Source organism: Merops nubicus, unplaced genomic scaffold (genome assembly GCF_000691845.1).
Source record: "Merops nubicus isolate BGI_N331 unplaced genomic scaffold, ASM69184v1 scaffold7300, whole genome shotgun sequence".
Taxonomy (NCBI): Eukaryota; Metazoa; Chordata; class Aves; order Coraciiformes; family Meropidae; genus Merops; species Merops nubicus.
The window spans coordinates 53567-70465 of record NW_008584776.1 but is presented as its reverse complement, the minus strand read 5'-3'; the positions used below and the strand labels follow the sequence as shown (position 1 = coordinate 70465).

At 44.1% G+C, this 16899-nt stretch overlaps 1 protein-coding gene across 3 annotated transcripts in view; it reads right to left on the bottom strand.

Annotated features, from left to right (window-relative positions):
- Nucleotides 1-15441, bottom strand: part of DPF3 (D4, zinc and double PHD fingers, family 3) — a 109910-nt gene extending 94469 nt beyond the window's left edge. For all 3 annotated transcript variants that reach the window (XM_008945300.1, XM_008945307.1, XM_008945315.1), the window contains exons 1-2: nt 15436-15441; nt 5755-5756 (exon numbers count right to left, since the gene is read on the bottom strand). The gene's annotated coding sequence lies outside the window, so the exon portion shown is untranslated. The remainder of the gene's footprint in view (nt 1-5754; nt 5757-15435) is intronic.
- Between the last annotated feature and the right edge of the window lie 1458 nt (nt 15442-16899).

The window sequence follows — 16899 nt, the reverse complement described above, 5'->3', positions numbered from 1 at the left end:
TCTTTCCCCCACGGACTCCACTGGCCCAAAAGCCTTTTGCTGATGGGGGCCAACAACAGATGTTCAGGGAAGAACACAAGACCAGGGCAAATACAGAGGGAGGCACTTCTGATGATCAGAACTTAACCTCCCCGAGTCTCAAGTTACCCTATGGTGGGAATTATATATTTAATAGACCTTGATGAATCTTTCTTCCATGATTTTATCCAACCAACTCTTCAACTCATTTATCTCTCTCATCCATAAAACCTTGTGGGATGATGAGTTCCAGAGCTGAAATATGATTCACGGGAAAGAACCATTTTTTTATGCTTGTTTTAAGCCATATCTCAATTATTTACAAGTCTGTGACCCTCTCACAAAGCTTCCACCAGGTCATATCTCTAACGAGCAGAGGTTACCCAGTATGCTGAGCCCCTGAACGTGGAATAAGCATCACATCTGGATGCTGGAGCCCACCAGCTTCCTACTGGCTTCAGCTGCTGCATTTCAGAGTTGCAAGGGAGAGAAGGGGGAAGTCCTTGAGAGACCTCCCCGAGGTGGAGTGGCAGGATTGGCACACAGGAGTCAGTACGTCCTTTGGCTACAGGGACTTTGGAAGGGTTGTTCACTGGTTTCGTGCAGCAGTGAATGTCTGTGAGATTGTGGTGCCTCACAGCCCTGTCCCCCCCAGCTCCACCGGCCACCAGCTCCCAGGCAGTGCAGGGACCTTTGCAGGGCAGCTGAAGGAGGGAGCTCTCTGGACTGTCCAAGCGAGCAGGGGGCAGAGCCGTGGGCAGGGCGTGCACAGTGGGATCCCTCCGGACACCGAGTCCCCGCAATGACCTCAAACCCCCTTCTCCATAAAAAGGCAGGGGGGAGGGAAGGGGACCAGAGGAGAAAGGAAAAGATAAGCTGCACTACTATACAAAGAATGTGACTAGGAAGAAATGAAAGCTTATTAAAAGCTGTAATTAAAGTTGTACACTTGTGTAATCAAAGTCAGTAACAAGGAGACTCCAGTTGATCAAAGATTAACAGCTCTTTCCACAAACACTGGAGCTTCCACAGAGCTATGTCAGATTCCCCCTGCATGAAGCCAGGGATGCTCACTAACTCCAAGGATTCTACTGGAAGGAAGAGCAAAGCTGTGTAACAACAAACTGCCACCACTGCACAGCTTTCTTTTATGCTAAAAATGACTCCAGCCCTTAGAGTATGCACACCACAAAGAATCTGTATTAACAAAAACAACACATCTCAGCAACCTAGATGTAGGATCTGGCTGGAGATGACCTCAGTTTCCACCTTCTTCTAAGAGTGAAAATAACTATATATCTTAGAATGTTAAATATTTAGCTTTTAATGACACTGTCAAGGAAGGTGCAAGATTAAATTGCAGATTTTTCTATGAGGGAGAAAAGGAGTTTCTCCATCCCAATGGCAGAGAAGCTACCAAGTTGATGGGTCAAATTTGCTCTTGACACAATCTCATAGTCTAGCTGCTTCACTACATTTCTTCTAAAGATTTTAAATATGCGTCTTTTGCCTTGAAGAAACATAATAATTGAGGAGAAGCATTTAGTCACCTCCATACTTTAAGAAAGCTTGCCTTGGCCCCACTAGAGCAAGCACCATCAAAAACCCCAGCCCCTAAGTATTCAGTGGAAAGATATTCAGATACTGAGGCCTTGACAACTTGCCCTGACTTTAATTATAAGTGGAATTTTTTTAAAAGGTGCCAAATAATCAAATACAGGAAAGTAAAGAAGCAATATTTCCTTATGACAGTCATATCTCAGTGGAAAACAGCTCCTCTGCAATTACTTTTGGGTTGTTGTGTTTTACCATCAGTGTTCACAGGAATGACTTTGGCTCATTCCAAATTTCAGTTAGGGTGTTTTGTTTGGTTGTTTTGGTTTTTTTTATTAAGGAACTTTAAACTTAGAGATTTTATTTTCTTTGTTTTCAGTGCTACATATCTAAGCACAGCATATTTTATCTGCTGCAGGAAAATCAGCAAGTATTCCTAGAATCAGGGCAAAAAAGGGAAGCTACAGCTATTGTGTTCCTGGTGGGACAAACCCCAGCCCCCTTCCAGGAAGTTTATAATGGATCTGGAGAGCAGACAAGGGTGGGAATAAGACTGGAGAGCACATGAGCTCAAATGAAACTCAAACAGATCGGCTGAGTTTGAGAAAGACAGATACATGAAGAGAAATAAAAGCCAACAGACAACATTAATAGTAAAAAGTGTATCATATGTCAGAAAGATTAATTAGCTGATGTTACATGCTTCAGAGTTTTCCCAAGCTGTGTTGCTATGGAAGACTTACACTTCATCTCCTGAAGAAAATATCTGTAAAAACTATGGGGAATTTCTGCATTATTTTTGTGAAAAGTATGTATGAGTCAGTGCTGTGCTGTGACTGACTGCAAGGGTCGATTCTTCCCTTTGGACACGGGAGTGAAAGGTCACACAGACTTGTCTAGATTGATATTAATGGCACAAAATCATCAGCATATGCCTAGGTTTCAAAGATGCTGGGGGAAAAAAAAATCAAGGAGCAGACATGCACTGCCGGCCAAGGAAGGTGAATCATACAGAAAGGAACACAACTGGAAAGAGAAGAAAGTTGGCAGCACCCTGTGAAAAGCACACAGCCCCCCACTGCAGGGCCACAGGTGGAGCCCCAGCTGCCTGGCACAGGAGACTGGTGACTCTGCTGGCACACGTGCTGGCTCTGCAGCTCCATTCCAGCCCGAGGACACCAAAATAACCCGCTTCTGCCTGACTAATAAAAGCTCCCAGGCTCGGAAAAGAACAACCTATGCTACTGCAGTCTTCTGCAAGGCTGCACAGGAGGGGTGTATGTCTAGTAGGAGGCTCTTTTTCAGTGAAAAAGGGTGGGACTGGAAGTAAACAGCAGCCCTGGAGCAGCTGAAGTGCAGCATGACATGGGAAGGGAGCACTCAGAAAGCTCCTCCAGCCTGTGGGTCCTGGGATGGTGGCATGAGGCTGGAGCCATCTGATGCAGCCTTGCAGGTCAGCGCTGGCATCAGAGCATGCACCAGTATGGAGGATCAGACTCTGTGACTTCTGTGAGGCCACTGTCCTTGTAAGCATTAAGAAACTGAGGGTTTCTATCATAGAATCAGGTCAGGGAAAAACAAACCTTCCCTTCTCTCAACCTTGGCCTGTCTGCTCTAACTATGAGCAGGCTTTGACTCTAGTTTACTGTACAGTCTCTCGTGCCATGACTCCTCTGTCTGGGCGTTCCTTGAGTGAAAAAAAGGAGACAAGCAAACCTGCAAGACCTGGCCTGGCTTGTAAGCCCATAAGTTAGCAACAAGGACCAGGAGCCTGGCTTCACTCCAGCCACTTCAGGACATTTGATTCTACTGATAAGGGATCCTGATGGGCCCTGGAGACAGTGGAGCAGCTCTCCACCACTGGTTTCCACCCCATCCTGCAAAGTCCCAGCTACTGGAGTGTGGGACACCTTTCACAAAAGCTACAAGCTGGGCAGAATCTGGCACAGCCCTCCTGCAGTGCCTGTCGCATTTCAGGTTGGGGTCCAGAGAAGGAGAGCACTCACTGAAGACATAACCAGCCAAGCTCAACCATGATTACAGGTCCACATCACCCCTGGAAAACCTGTATAACAAAGAGCCAGTCGTCTTTAAGTGCAGCTCTTAAATTTCTACCAGATCCTTTGAGTATGAACCTACATTGACTCCAGTTCCTGAGGCCAGGCCTCTTTCTACTCATTTCCCTCTAAAACCATGCTCACTACATGACTAGGCAAGTAAAAAGCTGATAGCACACAAAGAGATGACTAATCAAGTAAAAGAAAGCAACAGACTTTTCCTTCTGAAGTTTGCAGTGGTCCCCAGCCATGATCAAAAATGTGAGACTTGCTCTCCTCAAGACCACAGGGATTTCATTTACTATACTTTCAGCCTCTTCTCTTATTTTTGACTCCAGTTCCTGAGGCCAGGCCTCTTTCTACTCATTTCCCTCTAAAACCATGCTCACTACATGACTAGGCAAGTAAAAAGCGGATAGCACACAAAGAGATGACTAATCAAGTAAAAGAAAGCAACAGACTTTTCCTTCTGAAGTTTGCAGTGGTCCCCAGCCATGATCAAAAATGTGAGACTTGCTCTCCTCAAGACCACAGGGCATTTACTATACTTTCAGCCTCTTGTCTTATTTTAGAGCATTCAGTACTGTAATGAACGCTGAGGACAACTGAAAAAGACATTTTAATCAGAAATTGTTCTTCAGCAGCACTGTCATCCAGTTTCAGATTGGGCAAGATCTTAGAAGTGGTGGGAAACAAGTGATGCCATGTGACTTAGAAAATACTCTTCACTCTCCTTTTGGAGACATTCATGAATGAGTCTGGGAATGAAGCACCAGTGGAACCTTGGGCCTTCTCACAAAGATGGACAGAGACTAGGAAATCATGCAGACACTACCTGAGCTATCAGCTGCCTGCAGCACTGCAGACCAAGAGGTACAGCTTGACCAACCACGTCTTGCCAAGTGCTGAGAGAACTGCATTGAGCTGGCTATGCCCATTCCTTCCCAACAGACCCCAGGAAGCCCATGACAGGTGGCTGCTCCTCCTCTCCATGAGCCTTGGCATGAAGAATGCCACAGGGCTCAATTCTTCCACCACTTCTATTTAATAACTATGCAAAACCTCCAGGGCACACGATGAAGTGCACCAGCAGCCATCCCAGCCATCACGTTGATGACATGCAGCTTTATGTATCTTTCCCCCCCTCATGCAGATTGCACTCTCCCAAATCTTGGTGTTAAAAGCAAGGGCAGCATGGCTGGCAGAGGCTGAAGTCAGAAGAGACAGCAGTGAGGCTGGCTGGCAGTGGGAAATGTTACAAACTATGAGCTAACATTGCTTAAGATTCAATAACAGCCACTAATGTAGACAATCTAAGGGACACAACCATCAAAAAGGCCTTCCTCTCTCTAACTCTCTCTCTCCAGTCCCTCCATAATTATCTTTTTAAGCAGTGGTCTGGCCATGTTCATGTATTTTTCACATCTGGGTTGGCCTACTATGACCAATGAAGAGGGAGCTAGTTGCAAACCTGTGGTACCTACCCTACCACAAATCAAGCCAAAGGGATCAGTAGTCCCCAGCCTGCCTTACACCACTTCCTCAGGCACCCTGAAACACCACTGGTTTCCACAAGGGCACAGTGCACCAAGTTCAAGCCACCTGAACAGCTGCTTCTCCTTTCTAGACCCAGAAAAGTAGATGCAGGTGGAAACCCATGCTCCACAGAGACCAGTATCACCAGGCTCCTGAGCACCTTCAGACCACAGACTCCCAGCTCCAGAGCACGTTCCCAGAAGAGATCAAGTACTCTGCTCTGCTCACCCTCACATAACATTGCAAGATGTTAACACAACATTCATCAAAAGATCCAAGCACAAGAAAACATGACATATACAAGAATATCAGACCACTATTAAGCATTATATAATGAATGACTGTCTGAGCCCCTCCTTTGGCTCTACTCTCTGGAACTCCTAGTCTATAAGCAGCTCCTAAATGCTACAATCACTCACCCTTTGCAACCGTACAGAGGTAGGATACCAGGACTCAACCAAAACACAGAATGGCTTGCCTGATGTTAGGTTAAGCATGACAGATTGCTCAAAATCCTACCACAAGCTGCGAGGGCAAGCCAGAAAATGCAGAAAAGTGTAAATTCAGTTTTCTCATAATGGTCAGTTACGTCTGTCCCTGCACGACATCTGATGATGTAAAGGGTGTGAACGTGAGCAAAGGCAAAACAGGATTTCCAGATGGGCTACAGAATGACTCAAACTTTCTGGGCTTTCAGCTTTTTAGCATAAACTTGGCAGCTTTGTAAAGACTCACAAACGCATGTCTATCCTAGCCTCTCTGAGAGCCAGACTCATTGAGACATCTACTTCATTTCTGTATATATTGAATAATTTCACCTGATAGACTAAAAGAGGCCTGTATAACTTTCCCAGCATGGAAGTCAGAGAAAAAAAAAATGGCTAGCAGAACTGTTTCAGTAGCAGATGAGTACCCAGACCAGACCACAAAGGAGGACACAGCTGTAAGCAGAGACAACATTGCTAGAGCAACAGTGATCCAAGGATAAAGGAAAGTCTTGCAAGGAGAGTTAACAGCTTCCATTGGAAGAATTTGTACAGCCAGGTCAAAATAGACAAGCTCTCAAGCACTTGTTCAGGAGTACCGTGCCAGGCGCACAGACTGTACGTGGTGCAAGAGATAAGGAGCTACCAGAGAGAGGATGACAAGTTCCTGAGTCAGCGTTGGCACAGCCCAGACATTACAGCAGTCAAGGAGATGCCCTGAGTATCTAGGTTGAACCCTAGATCAGTGAAAGAGACACGTGAGATTTCTCAGCACCCGGCACTAGCCCACCCCCCGCGTGCAGAAGAGCCAAGGAACCCCCTTTTGCCAGGGATTTATCAGCAGAGTTCCCCTGGTGGGTTGGAAATCCCTGCTGCTGTCTGTGTCCTGCATCGACAGGCTCCTCGCTGCTGGAGTCACGGTGTGATGCTGAACCATAGCAGAGAACCTGGCCTCACAGAGTGGGTAAACTCACTACTCTGGAAACAGTTTTGGACTGTAATTTAATCCAGTGTGATACAACAGGTATCATCTCACACACAAAAAAATCTGTCTCTGAAGAAAGCCAACAAAAGGCAGGCAGAGCTTACAAGGTGGGGAAAGTTGATCTGATGAGCCCCATCCTCACAAGCACTGTAAAACAAGAGAGCTCTGCCAGCATTTCCACTTAAAGGCAAGAAACAGCAGCACAGGTTAATGCGGCGAAGGCGAGCGTGGTACCTGGGGTGTTCTGCTGACCTCCTGCAGGCCAAATCTAGCCCTCAGGGTCAAGAGCTGCTGCTGGCTTTGTACGGGAAGAAGGACCAGAGCTGGAGGTGTTCCTCTGCCTGCAGCTGTCCACAGCCTTGTGCAAGGCCTGCAGCAACATTCCCTGCTCTCAAAGCCTAAACAGAGGGCCCACCATGCCTGTTCTACTCAGCAGTTAACACGCAGAGTTGTTGGCTATATACAACAGGTATCTGTGTAGTGCACAAGATGACATCAGCTTAGATGAGGTATTTCAGAAGATTCATTTCTTGGACCTGTTTGAATATACTGGACCGTGAACAATTACACTATGGTGCTTGTGATAATTTGTCCACTTCTACTTCTATTTTTCTTCCATTTCCATTTCCATGGAGAGGTAACAGCAGCAGTTTCCATGCCACAAACCAGGCTATCTAAGGTGTTTCCAGAGAAAGACATTGCATACAATCTCCATTAGACTCAGCACAGTGACCAATTAGGTTAATCTCAGAGGCAGACTCCTTGGGGATATCTCAGAGCATCCATTCATTCTCAGGCCAGGGCTTCTGTTTTAAAGAGATACAGCATCATCCAATTAAATGAACAACACGTGTGAAAGGTAATAACCCAGACCTCTTTTGTACCTGAAGACAGCAGTCAGAATTCAGCTTGGTCCTAACCTCCCCAAAAAGGTCAAAAATTCTCTCCAATTACTAATGGAATGAACTAATGAAAACTTCAGCAACAATATTAGATTGGACATGACAACATCCAAGGGATTTTTTAATATATTTTTTTAAAGAAGCATCTCAAGCTCCTGGGGCTTGGGGTCACCAGAAGTCTGTTGGGCTTAGTGCAGTCATAGCCTAGGGGACCAGATCTAGTCAAAGAGAAAGTCTGTCCATTCAACTCCCTCAGTCCTGATTTCCCACAGTGGACCTATCTTTTGCCTTCCTCCATCCAGGAGAAAGACAGCTTAGTAAAAAACAGAATCTATCACCTGAGCTGGCACGGGGAAGCCAGCAAACCAGAGTTCTATAAATGACTCCACTGCAACTTCCTCTGTAGCTTTAGCAGTGCCCTGCAGAACAGGGGTGGCACCCGACGCTCACTGTGCTAACGAGTCCTGTGCGTTACTTTAGGCACTGTCTACACCAAAAGATGCTCAGATCATAACTGGCTAAAGATATCACCCATTCCCTCCCACCTTGCTGCTTCTCACCATGTGTCTCCTACAGCTCGGTGCTCCTGCACCTCCTGCCAGCAGCAGTACTTGTGTGACTGCTCCCTCATCTACTGCAGGCAAGGCCATTTGAGCTGCTTGAGCAAACCCAGCTGGGGAGGAGCTCGCAAACCCCCTTCTGCCACCAGAGGTAGTCTCCAGCACTACAACCAGCTTGAGTCAGTCTTCAGGTAACGCATGTGGTTGTTTGCACTGGGGAAGAGCCTGTCCACGCCGTCAGTGGTGACAGCAAGGTCACTCAGTCAGCAGAGCCCTCTTGGGAGACATGGCACACACAAATGGAAGGTGTTTTTCCCTGCCACCACAGTTACATCATCAGCCCAAATTGCATCAATTAAGCTGACAAGAGCATTCCTTTTCACGTGTGTCTGCTTATCTCATCTTTCATGAAGCCATGTACCTCCACCAGATCTCAACAGGCAGTGAGGTGCCAGGAGAGAGCATGAGGGTTTTGCCTGCTTTTAGCCACGTCAGAGTCACAACTGTTCAAGTCTACAGCACGGTCCTGGTCTGAATGACCTCTGCTGGCCCTCTAGGAAGTTCCTGGCTGGGATTTCCCCTGCCACCTTGTGTAGTTATTTAGTAGGCAAATGTACAGTGTCATTCAATCCAGATGGCAGAATTTAGAAGAGACCGAAATAAACATGCAAGTAGAAGAGTAGTAGAAATGTTCCTAAATGGCAGGCAAGCTTCCCCACCACACAGAACTGTGATTATATTAATACTTTAGGTACTTCCTGTCCTTTGACTAGAAAGAGTTAGTGAGCTCACATTTTTCTGATGACTTGCCTCTTTTGTGGGAACCTTGTATCTCCTGCTGCAAAAATACTCCTGCTACAGGAAACAATCAGTTTTGCTCAGGTGAAAATGATCACAGGAGTAGCAAAGCAGAGATTTATATAGATCTAGAATAAAACCACATAATTACTAAGAGTTTACTTTGCCACTGAGGTCAGCCTTCGAAAAAAATATCAGCTACAGCCAAGACTTTAAAGATAAAGTTACTAATCCTGAATGGGTAGCACTTCCAGTTCCTCAGTCATGATACGTATGACAAATAGAATGCACATGTAAGAAAACACAAAAATCTGCTCTACTCAGTCAATAATTATTAACCTCACAAAACACTTACAATGGGAAATCATATTTTCTGCTCTCTACAAATTCATCTTAAGTCTAGATAATTAAGGTTATGTTTCTTTGAGTTATTATTTCTCTTGAACACACAGGAACAATTATTCTGTTACTTGTATAAATCTACTGACCTCAGCAGACGTATAGCAAGGATATACTTGGCTCATGCTACATAGGGGAATTCCCAAGGGAACTGTGAATTAGATTTCCTTTTCTCACCTCCTTCCCTCAGTTCTACCCTGAAATGGAAGTGGGACAGATTACGGGCATTCCTCTGCTGAAGTACCAATATTGCTCCTCAAAAAGGAACAATAAAAGTTAGAAGAGGTGAAACAGATGCACTGTGTCCTCCAACACATAATATTACAGTTCCCTCAGAATGAAGTGCCCTGTACTGAGAGCACACCTGAAGTAACTCAAAAGTCTAGGTGCAGCACCTTCCACACTTGGAGCACATCCCTTGGGAGCAGAAAAAACCATCATGGCAAATACACACATTGCTCTAACTCTGAGGAGTGATGTTCCTAACACCTGTGCCTTTGTTGCTGTAGACACTCATGTAGCATAGAGAGGAACTCTCTAACAAAAAAAGTCAAGAAAAAGCACTTGCCACAACTTGTTTTCAGAATCTAAAATATCTGATGGCTGTTACCCTATACACCAACTTTCCTTGCACGTTTTTCTTCCAGCTTGCCTCCTGATCTCAGCATCATCTTAACTCAAGTACCAGACTGAGGTGGTTATTGCTGTATTATTGTAGACCAGTGAAAGCAGATAGAAAAGCCTTTTAATTCTCTTAGCAATTCAAAGTGTCTTACTGCAGCTATCATTGCACAATGAAGATCCCCTCTTCTGCTCAAACAACCTTCTCTTTTGGCACACTTCACTATTCTTAAATATTCCAGTTGTTTATCTCATCTCCTAGTCACACTAGGGCAGATCTCAGATCCATCTTTGGCCCTGTGTGTTCACTGGGTCTTCAAAGACTCATGATGAAACCCTGCCTTGACCAAGCACCAGCTCCTGGTTCAGCAAAGCACCTCACTGAATGTGCAAGTCCCCTTCCATTCAAAGTTAGGCAGATAGTTGAAAGACATCACATGCTCCAGTACACTTTTAGAAAGAGCTCTTAGAAGCAGGTACATGTGGGCAAGCCTGCCCAGGTCAGTTTATCATGTTTTCCCAGCTGGAACTAGCTAGAGCTAAGACATTTCTTCCATTTTCTTTCTGGGATGTAATACACTGCAGTAGTTAAAGCTGTGTCACAAAAGTGTAATCTAGGGATCATGAGACAGTCATTAATCAATCAAGCAGTGGAAATAGGAACTGGGTAGATACCATTATCTCTACAATACAGATGAGACACAGAGAGTTTGCATAACAAAGACATAGAGAAAGAGAAGGCACTGTTCTTATTTCCCAGCTTTGCTCCATCTTTTCTTCTGAAATTTGTTTTCTCACTCTTCAAGACTTCCTTCCCCAACTGCAGTCCAGCAATTTTCTTCATTCAGAGGCAAAGCTGACACCATGTTGTCCCTGAGAGCTAGCTGAAGCTCTTCTATACAAATAATAAGTTTAAGAAATACAAGAGCAACCCTTCTCTTTTCCAGACATGCCGTAAAGGCTACCTGAACACTGCAGTGACAACGACAAACAAAGACAATGGCTAAACATGAATTTGGACATGGAACTAAAGTGCATACTGAGTCTCCACTTGTCTGCACCCCAGTTAGTAGAGAATGGAGATAAGCATCACAGTGGTCTATAAAGAGGACCAGGAAAAGATCAACAAGTAACTGAAGGAAAAGAACCAAGAGAGTCAACTGTCAGAGCAAGGAGAGGTTACAGAAAAAAAGAGAGAGAGAGGTGAGCCCATTGCCCTGGAGTAATGGCCAGCCTTTAACACATGGCCTCTGCTCCTGTCAGTATTTCTTCTTGGACAGGTTATCTCAGGAATTTATGCTTTCCAATAATTACCTTTCAGAGGGCTCTCACTTATCTAGCAAGAGGAATCCACTGGTAACATGACCTGCATTGCTCATGCGATCACCACCCACCCCCTCTAACCTTTCATCCCATCTCTCAAAGCAAAAGCAAATGGTTCTTCCCAGACTTCCAGTGCTGCATCAGCAAGGGCTGGTGAGGTTGATAAAAATAAGAATTTTCATGCTTAATGCTTCACAAATAGTGATGAGCTCGCAAGCAAAAGCAGTAAAATATTACCAGCAGACTAAAATACCTCCTGTAGTAATGTTATATTATCTGGAACTGAAGGATGAACACTGGTCTTGCACCACCATAAGAAGCATTTTTACCTGACAGTTTTATTATTTTATTGTAGCAGACCTCAGAGCCAGTCAGTATTGGTTTCAATAAGTTCTGGGACTCTCAGGGCCTTCTATTTAAGCTCTCTTCCTTTTACTCTCCCAATCTACCTTTCTTCCACAATGTGAATTTATCTTCTTCTTGAAACATCAGTGCCAAAGGGAAGCTTTGCTTTTGGCATTCACTCCAGAGCCATTTCAGATGAACTTGTCCATCTCTGCTAAAGTAGATGTTATTACACTCAGGGTAATTCTACTCCCATTCGTGCTCTGATGAAGGCCCTCCCAGGTTGGATTTTCATGTAAGAGATTCCATTACATCCTCTACAAGTTAATGGGCACCGACTTATTCCCAGTACCACCGGTGGGACAGGAAGAAGGAATCATATTTTCTGTTCTGGACACAATGAAGCATCTCTTCAGCCAGTCAGACAGAAATCAGACGGAAATACTTCATCATGAAGTTCTGAGAAAGCATCAGGCCTGACACAGGGAGTAAGAAGTCATATAAAATCCTGCATGGGACCCTGTCATCCATGCAGAAATGCAGGGAACACAGACCATCAAATCTCTGTTGCAGTGTGGATTTGTCTCAAGTGGGCTTGTAGCCAACCTCAGACAAGAGGGTTCCAGAGAAACCTCTTTTTCCTACACTGGCTACGCAGCTAGCTCCAGCCTGGGCCAATGTCCACCCCTCACTCTGGTGGCATTATTTTAAAGGAGTCCCATTTTGTGTTCAGACCCGTGAGAACTTTGGACCCACACACACCCTCTCCCTGGCATTCCCATACTCCCATCTGAACAGGACTGTACCACAAGAAAGAGTTTGATGTGGGGAGAGCATAAGAGGGGAGAGCAAGAGAAAACTGCTCTTCCCTCATTAAACTTCAATAGGTGCCTAGGCCCAGCAACGCTGCCTAGCTTGGATTTATGTCCCCCAATTAACACAATTCACAGCATAAACTTTCCTCTTTCTGTTTTGAAGGGGGAGGAAGGGGAGAAAAACCACATTCCAAGCATTTGGCACAACAAACTACCCCGGCTATCCTCTGGGAACAAAAAGGGAGGGAAAAAAGAAAGGCTTGTCACCACACAATTTAAAATAACCCGTCTTTGCTGGCTCCACTCTGTCTCGGGGGTAGATCCAAGTCTTAGCCCCCACCTATTAGGGCTGCAGGCCCAAAGCACTCGACATTCATCAGGAGAAGCAAAATAGCTCCAAGGCAATGGAAGGGGGAAGGGAAGAGTCCCTCCATGGGCAGGAGCTGAGAAGAGAAGAAAGTGGAAGGATCAGCAAAAAGGTCCCAACGTAAGGACAGGATGGAAGTCTTCTGCTGCTGAGGACCATTACACACAGATGAATCATCTTGATGTAGTTGCTACTGAGCAGGACAGGTGCAGGTAAATGTCTCCTCTGTCCTCAGCTGGGGGTTCTCCATTGTGATTAGCTTAGGAACTGCTACTATTTGACAGTAACATTGTTGGTTCAATCACATGCACAATAGAATGACCATCTCCTTTGTCTCCAAACATACACTGTCTCCTTACCCCCCCCCGCCCCGCCCCAAAGAGAACCGAAAGCCATATGCAGTGAAGACATCATCTTTGGTGAGAGTTATGAGAGAAAAGCCCTTCAGATAATCTTTCTTTGGAGTTTTTACATAATATACACTAAACAGTTACACACAATCTTCCTCAACATAAAGAGAAAGACTAGGAGATAGCTTCAAGTCACTCACTGACACACAGGACATTTTTGCAGAAGTCAGAAAATAATCTAAGGTCTCACATAGTTCAACAACGCTCAACTTCAGTTCCTTAACACATCACACATAGGTAGATTCTTGAAGAATCCATAGGCTTAATCAGAGCCTCTCTTTGCTCAACAAGAAGGCTTAGCCAGTATTTCAAAGCATTAGAGATTGTTCTTTACTCTTTGATGTAGCCAAAGAGAGAGGCAGAAAGATGGAGATGTCAGAAGCAACTCTTTTCACCAGCAGTCTGGAGGAAAACACAACTACATTCTACAGGCTAATCAGAGTGTGATGGTCTGACACTGCACTAAGGCATCTGCTCCCAGCCTACCACCAATGCACAACAGTGATGACAAAGCACCAAAGACAGCACAGCAGCAGGTTACCACACCCTGGTGATTATGTCGCTTCCTCTCGGTCCAATCAAGAATGAAACTTTTCAGGTTTGACTATCACTGATCTGTGGTGTTGCCCATGCACAGATAGCATATACTTACAAATGATTCACTGCCACATTGATGCTTGTTTATAAGGCTGCCATGAATGACTCTGAATATTTTCGTCTGAAGCTACAGGAACTCACATTTAGTTTTTGAATGCAAAGAATGCATGGTGTTTATTTGACATTTAATGTCAATTTAATGTCAATGATCCCTTCCAGGTTGTTCTTGTGCAGGGGGCAATGAGGAGCTTAGATTTCCACATGACTTCTTGCCAGAGAGAATTTAAATTAGAAGAAAATTATATACTTACATGAATGATAAGTTCATGGCTATCTTTCTTATACTCCTTCCTTTGGTCTAGCAAGCCAAAAGACTGAAGGAGGGAGGAGAAGTTCAAGTCCAAAGCATGCTCAAGGAAAATTAATCTTCAGTATGAAGCCAGCTGATGAACAGCTGGCATCTATGTCTCCAGTCAGCATCATCTTAGATGAAATTCTGTCTGTTCCCACTAAGCAGCTCCTACTTCATTTTACCTTTCATAAGTTTGTCCAAATTTCTCAATTTTGCCTCATGCATCCAAGAGTGGAGAAACAGCTGGAAACTGCTACAGCATCTGGCAAGCATCTGTGGCAAAAATTCCTAGAGGATTTGAGGTGATAGCAGGTATGGTTATAATTTACTGTAGGCTGACATGGTTTTGAGATTGTTTCTAATATCCAAAGTCTGACACTTTTTAGGATCTTTATTCTGCATGTTTTTTCTTAGGTAGGTTTGTCTGTTTTCTGTTAAGTCTACTTATGTAAAAGAGAAAACACTGATAAAACACTGGAGAAGAATCCCAGAACACATGGTTCTGCAGGAAGAAGAGTACCAAGTTCTAGCAATACCCATGTTTTAGACAGTTGTTAGTGTTCAAAAATGGCAGTATTAGTATAATACTTTGTTTCTGCAATCCTCTGCTTCCTTCAGGGTTGTATTTTTTATAGTCACTTCAGGGATGTATTTATGTTGTAGAATCATAGAATTATAGAATGGTTTTAGTTGTAAGGGACCTTAAAGATCATCTAGTTCCAATCCCCTTGTCATGGCCAGGGACACTGCCCACTAGACCAGGTTGCTCAAAGCCCCATCCAACCTGTTCTTGAATACATCCAGTAGTGGAGCATCCACAACTTCCCTGGGCAACCTGTGCCACTGTTCTCTCTGTACGATTGCAACTGTCACCACAGCTGAGTACAACAACAGCACAGAAAAGAAAAGAGGTGGAAGCAGAAAAATACAACTTGATTTTCTAAAACATTTAACATTGCAGCGACAGGTAAATGATGACAAATTACATTTTAACTTCAGTCTGGATTTAAGGCCTGAATTTGAACTTCAAAAACATCATTTCCCCATGCGATTGTCTGCTTGGTGCCATTAAAGTTTGTACAGATTCAGCACTCCATTCTGTTTCCTCCTAGTATTTTACACCCACTTTGCTAAGGTAAAAAGACTGCACAAGATGGAAGAAGAATGAGGTCACAGCTTTGTGTTGGTATTTGCCTATGTACTGAGGGATTTGTTCAAAGACTGCTGGCTTGAAAAGACAGGTGTCAATCCAAATCAGTCCAAGGGGAAACTGTTAATCATGGCTCCCACTGAACAAAACAGCAATACCACTGGGAATGACAGATTTGAATAAAGAAGGAAAGATGGCAAGGAAGGAGTGAAAAGGGAGCAGTAAATGGAACGGCACACAGCAGGGACTGTGTGTCTTTGAACAGCAAAGGACTGGAAATTATGAACAGAAAGATAGAGCCCAGTCTCCAGTAACCCCAGAAAATAATGTACAAGGTATCTGGCACACAGAAGTCCACAAAAAAATGGGGTGCAAATTCTCAAGATTCTAAAAATCCTTAAGATCTATAGTAAAAAACATTAGGACTCTCACGTACTGCACCTGCCCCAGGAAAAGGGCATCACTCATGTTCTCAGGCATGTACAATTCCAAGGGATTCATGGAATGAATGTGCTCATATGGTCTCAGGAGGTGATCCATATCCCACGCTACACAGAAAGACAAAGGAAGAGACCAAGAAGGCAGCTGTATCTCTAGGACTGTGGACTCATCCTATCCATACTTCTTTCCATATCATAATGCATACAAGGGATGAACAGATCTCAAAACTGTATCTAAAGACCCATTCCAAATGATGGAGCTGAAACTTCATGGTAGGAGGAAGCAGGAAAAGTCAGGTCAGGCACAACTCCACATCTCCCACATCAGGGAGCTTCACAATCTAGTATTTGACTGATACTTAACCAATAGGTTCCATCTTAAACTTGAGATGCAGGCACATCTCCTATTTTGACTGGAAAAATAGGAATGGGATGAAGTCCAAGTTCAGAAAGCTTAATCCTGGATTTGGGGTAAGGAATTCTTTTTTATCCTGATATTCTCATCTTTCTTCCTGTATTCCAGCTACCACCTGCACCTGGTACTTACAGTATTTCCAAATTAAATCACTCAAAAAATTATGAGCAAGGTCCTGTTTGTGAACCGGTAGATTATTTTAGATACAGACATTTCTACATCCAGCAGAGCCAGAACTTTCAGGTATAAAACTGAAGTTTCCATCCAGTTCATGGCTTCTAGGAGCTGGAGTTGCTAAGAAAGGAACAGATTTTGAAAGCATTAACAAAAATCATTGTCAAATGCCTAGAGAATAAACACAGAATACAACAATAGTGTGTTAGTCCCTAACACACATCTCAGCAAACGTTGGCAATTTGAGTTCAGTGAAACCTCCTTCTCCACCAGTCAGGTCTCGCCTAATTAAACAAACTCTAAATACAGCCTCTTTTCCTGTTGTGAAGAAAATGTTTCTCTGGAAGAGGGCTGACTCAGTTCCTGCACACTTCAGAGTACTTTTGACTTCCATCAGTGTAAAAGGAGAATCAGGACACTTTGTACTACTCTTCCTACAGGTCTCTAACAACAGAAGACATTTTAGAGGGACTGACATGACTTTAAACAGAGCATATTGAAGGACACAGTCTAGGCTACTAATATTAAAGTAATTAATCAATCAAAGGTATTTATCATCATTTAGCCTGCTTGTAAACCATTTTGCCTTCCTGTGT